This window comes from Hyla sarda, chromosome 5, assembly GCF_029499605.1.
Source record: "Hyla sarda isolate aHylSar1 chromosome 5, aHylSar1.hap1, whole genome shotgun sequence".
Lineage (NCBI taxonomy): Eukaryota > Metazoa > Chordata > Amphibia > Anura > Hylidae > Hyla > Hyla sarda.
The window spans coordinates 31,550,390-31,556,958 of NC_079193.1; the positions used below are offsets into that span (position 1 = coordinate 31,550,390).

General features: G+C 47.1%; 1 protein-coding gene across 1 annotated transcript in view; it reads right to left on the reverse strand.

The window, feature by feature from the left end:
* The window catches only part of STEAP1 (STEAP family member 1), a 265,974-nt gene extending 260,249 nt beyond the window's left edge, over positions 1-5,725 (reverse strand). The window contains exons 1-2 of the mRNA XM_056519157.1: positions 5,334-5,725; positions 3,569-3,958 (exon numbers count right to left, since the gene is read on the reverse strand). The gene's annotated coding sequence lies outside the window, so the exon portion shown is untranslated. The remainder of the gene's footprint in view (positions 1-3,568; positions 3,959-5,333) is intronic.
* Between the last annotated feature and the right edge of the window lie 844 nt (positions 5,726-6,569).

The window sequence follows — 6,569 nt, forward strand, 5'->3', positions numbered from 1 at the left end:
GTGGCAAAACTATAACTCCCAGCATGCCAGCATGCTGTACAAAGACCGTACTTTTGCTGGAGGCACACTGGTTGAAAAACCTTCAGTTAGGTTCTGTTACATAACTCAGTATTTTCTAACCAGTGTGCCTCCAGCTGTTGCAATACTACAACTTCCAGCATGTACAGATTGCAGAAGCATGCTGGGAGATGTAGTTATGCAACAGCTGGAGGTACGCAACTACAACTCCCAGCATGGCGAGGCAGCTGTTTGCTGTTCATGCTTGCTGGGAGTTGTAGTTTTGCAAGATTTAGAGGGCCACGGTTTAGAAACCACCTCACAGTGATCTCCAAACTGTGACCCTCCAGATGTTGCAAAACTACAAATTCCAGAATGCCCAGATAGCAAACTGCTGTGTGGGCATGCTGGGAGTTGTAGTTTTGCAAGATCTAGTGGGTCACAGTTTAGAGACCACTGCACAGTGGTCTCTAATTGTAGCCCTCCAGATGTTGCAAAACTACAAATCCCAGCATGCCCAAACAGCTGTCTGGGCATGCTGGGAGTTGTAGATTTGCAACATCTGGAGGGCTACAGTTTAGAGACCACTGTATAGTGGTCTCCAAACTGTAGCCCTCCAGATGTTGCTAGGCACCAACTCACTGGCTTCCGTAGGATCGCCTCTCCAGGGAGCTGCACCTCATCGCCGCCCGTCGCCGATTGCCGACGGAAAGTGACCTCCGGCGCAGGTCACCGCCAGTTCCCCAGCTCTGCCCACCTACTGTAGTCCGAACTTTAACCCCCGATCTGCTATTGGTCCGTCGCTTCTGACCGACCAATAGCAGGGATAGGGGGGGTGGAACCCCTGCCACCTCACTCCTATCCCTTCAGGGGGATAGGGGGAGTCTTGGACACCCCCGATCCCCCTTATTTTCCGGGTCACCGGAGACCCATATGACCCGGAATTGCCGCAGATCGCCAGTCTGAATTGACCGACATGGTGGGGTCTCAGGACCCCTCCGGGTTTGCATGGGGTGCCTGCTGAATGATTTCAGCTGGCATCCAGATCTGGTGGCCGGAATTCCCGGAATTAAGTGAAATGTTCTTATCAACTAGGGTTGCCACCCTGCCGGTATTTTACCGGCACAGCCGGTATTTTCATCTACATTCCGGGCTGTGCCGGTAAGTTTGGATGAAAAATACCGGCCATGCAATGGCCGGTATTTTTCATTCACTGACAGGGGCGGACGGAGCAGCATCCCCAGAAGAGCACTGCTTTCATGACCGGCCGTACAATGCCCAGGTCTGACACCAACAGCCGGTGACAGGGAGAGCTCCGTGCGATGACAGGAAGAGATTGTAAAGTGCTGGGGAGGGGGCGTGACCTCCTGTCTCCTCTCTCCCCCTCCCCCGCCTTCCCTCTGCCCCGTGCAGTCTTACAACCCTCCATAGGCAGAGCAGGGAGGGGAGAGGAGAGGCCGTGTATTCTGTCTCCATCTGCAGCGCAGGGCGGGTGAGTGTCTGTGTATATATGTGTGTGTGTGTGTGTATATATATGTGTGTGTATATATGTGTCTGTGTATGTGTCTGTGTGTATATATGTGTCTGTGTGTATATATGTGTGTATGTATATATGTGTCTGTGTGTATATATGTGTCTGTGTGTATATATGTGTCTGTGTGTGTGTGTGTGTGTGTAGGGCGGGGGGGGTAAACTGCCTAATCTGGGGGACAACTATGCTGCCTAATCTGGGGGACAACTATGCTGCCTAATCTGGGGGACAACTATGCTGCCTAATCTGGGGGACAACTATGCTGCCTAATCTGGGGGACAACTATGCTGCCTAATCTGGGGGACAACTATGCTGCCTGATCTGGGGGACAACTATGCTGCCTGATCTGGGGGACAACTATGCTGCCTAATCTGGGGAAAAACTACCCGGCCCTCCACAATATTTTTAGTTTCTCATGTGGCCCCATGGGATAAATAATTGCCCACCCCATTCCTCCTCAACCCCGGACATTCCTTAACCTGGAGCCGCCCGGGGAAAGGAGAAAGTGAAGACAAGAGACTGGTGAGACCTCTCTGCAAAATTGTGTATTTAATGCAGTGTTTCCCAACCAGGGTGCCTCCAGCTGTTGCAAAACTATTACTCCCAGCATGCCCAGACAGCCTTTGGCTGTCCGGGCATGCTGGGAGTTGTAGTTTTGCAATAGCTGGAGGCATCCTGGTTGGGAAACACTGATTTAATGTGTGAAACTATCTGCTGCGCTCTGTATCTAATCCTGTCATGTGCGATACTGTCTGCTGAGCCTGTGTATCTAATCCTATCATGTGTGATACTGTGAGCTGAGCCTGTATATCCAAATCTGTCATGTGGGATACTATCTGCTGAGCCTGTGTATCTATATCTGTCATGTGCGATACTGTCTGCTGAGCCTGTGCATCTAAATCTGTCATGTGTTATACTGTCTGCTGAGCCTGTGTATCTAATCCTGTCATGTGCGATACTGTCTGCTGAGCCTGTGTATCTAATCCTGTTATGTGTGATACTGTCTGCTGAGCCTGTGCATCTAATCCTGTCATGTGTGATACTGTCTGATTAGCCTGTTTATCTGACGTTGTGCAGGGGGACGTCACTCGTCATCAGAGAGAGCCAGCGTTGCTGTCGCGCACCACCACTACCGCCGCCGCTGGCAGGGTTTTGGTAGGTATTCTCTAAATGTAAATTTTTTTGTGCGATATAGGAAAACTCCCCCCGCATATATATTGTATCCCTCCAATCCCCTATGCCATTTCTTAAACCCCCCTCCCATCCCCCATGCCATTTCTTAAACCCCTGATCCCTCAGCCCCTGTGCAATCTGGCCCCTCCCCTTTTGTAGCTCCACCCCCACATAGCCACACCCATGACCGGTATTTTTCTGAGGGAAAGGTGGCAACCCTATTATCAACGCATGATTAAACCAATATATAGAGGTCAGCTGGAGGGGCCTAGAGACTCAGTGGGGGATATTTATTAAAATCTGTGCAGCCTAAGAGTGGTGCAGTTGCCCATAGCAGCCAATCAAATAGCGTCTTTCATTTTTCAAAAGGCCTCTAATAGATAAAGGAGGAGGTTTATCATAACCTGTGCAGAGGAAAAGTTGCCCAGTTGCCCATAGCAACCAATCAGCTTGCTTATTTCATTTTTAACAAGGCCTCTGCAAAATGAAAGAAGCGATCTGATTGGTTGCTATTGGCAACTGGGCAACTTTTTCTTTGCACAGATTTTGATAAATCTCCCCATAACAGATCTAAAGGATGATACTCTTCCTGTACATAGGGTTTGATAAATCTCCCCCGTGTGTCTAGAACAGTGGTCTCCAACCTGCGGACCTCCAGATGTTGCAAAACTACAACTCCCAGCATGCCCGGACAGCCAATGGCTGTCCGGGCATGCTGGGAGTTGTAGTTTTGCAACATCTGGAGGTCCGCAGGTTGGAGACCACTTCTCTAGAAGTTCAGCACTGAGGCCATTGAAATCATTGTATCAGTTACATGAATCTGGTGTTAATAGTGAGAAATGTATAGAAAAGCATGTAGTGTCCTACCTGTGCCGTCCATCAGATGAATGTTGCTGGATCCTAGGAGTTTGCTAAAAGGGAATAGAAAACAGAGCAATTTGTTTCCGAAAACAGCACCATACCTGTCCTCATGTTGTATGTAGTATTACAAGTTTTCTCCATTCACTTTTGAAGAACTGAGCAGTGATGTCACACACAACATTAGGACAGAGGTGGTGCAGTTTTTAGAAGAAATTAGCTCTGATTTTCTCATCCTGGATAACCCTTTTCAACTTCTCTTTGCTGAATGTTTTCCTTATCCTGTCCTAGGTATTTTGCAGGTATGCTGAGAACCTATCTTCTTGGTTTGTTGGTTGTATTCGGCTGCTCCTAGCCATCCTCCCTCTGATCCATGAAATGTCTTGTCTTCTTTGCTGCCTGATTATAAGAAAGGCAAAGATATAGCTAATCCCTTGTGAAGTCACATGTGTGATGTCACCAACCTTGTTTTACAGTTCTACAAGTGAGGGAAGAAATGTAAAAACACACACACATATACATATCACTATTGCTAAGGAAAAGGGTGATTTTTGCATTCCCCCTCCCCCTTTTCTTCTACATTACACATCTATTCTGACTGCCTTAATCTATATACAGTGGTCCCTCAACATACGATGGTAATCCATTCCAAATGAACCATCGTTTGTTGAAACCATCGTATGTTGAGGGATACGTGCAATGTTAAATATAGGACGTTGTACTCACCTGTCCCCGCTGTCACTGCTGCCCTGGATGTCGCCGTCCATCGCTGCCGCCGCGTCCCCGGGGTGTCAACCGCCGCTCCGGAATGTCTCTGTTGCCTGGGATCGTCGTTCCTCATCGCCTCCATTACGTCACTACGCACGCCGCTCCTATTGGATGACGGTACGGCGTGCACGGCAACGTGATGACGACGATGGAGAGCGACGGCGATGCAGGGGATCCCAAAGATGCACCCTGGAGCGCCGCGGACAGGTGAGTGACCATCACCGGAGCTTACGGGGCACTGTAAATGGCTATCCGGCGGCAACTGAAGCAGTCAGCGCTGCCGGATAGCCGTTTATGCAATGGCCCTGACATACAAAAGCATCGTATGTTGATGCTGCCTTCAACATGCGATGGCCTCTGAGAGGTCATCGCCTGTTGAAATTATCGTATGTCGGGGCAATCGTAGGTCGGGGGGTCAGTGGGGGATATTTATTAAAATATGTGCAACCTAAGAGTGGTGCAGTTGCCCATAGCAGCCAATCAAATAGCGTCTTTCATTTTTCAAAAGGTCTCTAATAGATAAAGGGGGAGGTTTATCATAACCTGTGCAGAGGAAAAGTTGCCCAGTTGCCCATAGCAACCAATCAGCTTGCTTATTTCATTTTTAACAAGGCCTCTGCAAAATGAAAGAAGCGATCTGATTGGTTGCTATTGGCAACTGGGCAACTTTTCCTTTGCACAGATTTTGATAAATCTCCCCATAACATCTCTAAAGGATGATACTCTTCCTGTACATAGGGTTTGATAAATCTCCCCCGTGTGTTTAGAACAGTGGTCTCCAACCTGCGGACCTCCAGATGTTGCAAAACTACAACTCCCAGCATGCCCGGACAGCCAACGGCTGTCCGGGCATGCTGGGAGTTGTAGTTTTGCAACATCTGGAGGTCCGCAGGTTGGAGACCACTTCTCTAGAAGTTCAGCACTGAGGCCATTGAAATCATTGTATCAGTTACATGAATCTGGTGTTAATAGTGAGAAATGTATAGAAAAGCATGTAGTGTCCTACCTGTGCCGTTCATCAGATGAATGTTTCTGGATCCTAGGAGTTTGCTAAAAGGGAATAGAAAACAGAGCAATTTGTTTCCGAAAACAGCGCCATACCTGTCCTCATGTTGTATGTAGTATTACAAGTTTTCTCCATTCGCTTTTGAAGAACTGAGCAGCGATGTCACACACAACATTAGGACAGAGGTGGTGCAGTTTTTAGAAGAAATTAGCTCTGATTTTCTCATCCTGGATAACCCCTTTCAACTTCTCTTTGCTGAATGTTTTCCTTATCCTGTCCTAGGTATTTTGCAGGTATGCTGAGAACCTATCTTCTTGGTTTGTTGGTTGTATTCGGCTGCTCCTGGCCATCCTCCCTCTGATCCATGAAATGTCTTGTCTTCTTTGTTGCCTGATTCTAAGAAAGGCAAAGATATAGCTAATTCCTTGTGAAGTCACATGTGTGATGTCACCAACCTTGTTTCAGAGTACTACAAGCGAGGGAAGAAATGTAAAAACACATACACACATATACATATCACTATTGATAAGGAAAAGGGGGATTTTTGCATTTCCCCCCCATTTTCTTACTACATTACACTTCTATTCTGACTGCCTTAAAGGGGAACTCCGGTGGAAAGAAGTAGAAAACAAATGTTTTCAAATCAACTGGTGCCTGAAAGTTAAACAGATTTGTAAATTACTTCTATTAAAAAATCTTAATCCTTCCAGTACTTATTCACTGCTGTATAAAACAGAGAAATGTGTGAATTTCTTTCCAGTCTGACAACAGTGCTCTCTGCTGACACCTCTGTCCGTGTCAGAACTGTCCAGATTAGAATCATATCCCCATAGAAAACCTCTCCTACTGGGCAGTTCCTGACACGGACAGAGGTGTCAGTAGAGATCACTGTTGTCAGGCTGGAAAGAACTTCACAAATTTCTCTGTAGTATATCTGTAGTATATAAAAGCTGATAAGTACTAGAAGGATTAAGATTTTTAACTAAAAGTGATCTACAAACCTGTTTAACTTTCTTGCACCAGTTGATTTGAAAAAACTTTTTTTTCCACCGGAGTTCCCCTTTAATCTATATACAGTGGTCCCTCAACATACGACGGTAATCCGTTCCAAATGAACCATCGTTTGTTGAAACCATCGTATGTTGAGGGATCCGTGCAATGTTAAGTATAGGACGTTGTACTCACCTGTCCCCGCCGTCACCGCTGCCCTGGATGTCGCCGTCCATCGCTGCCGCC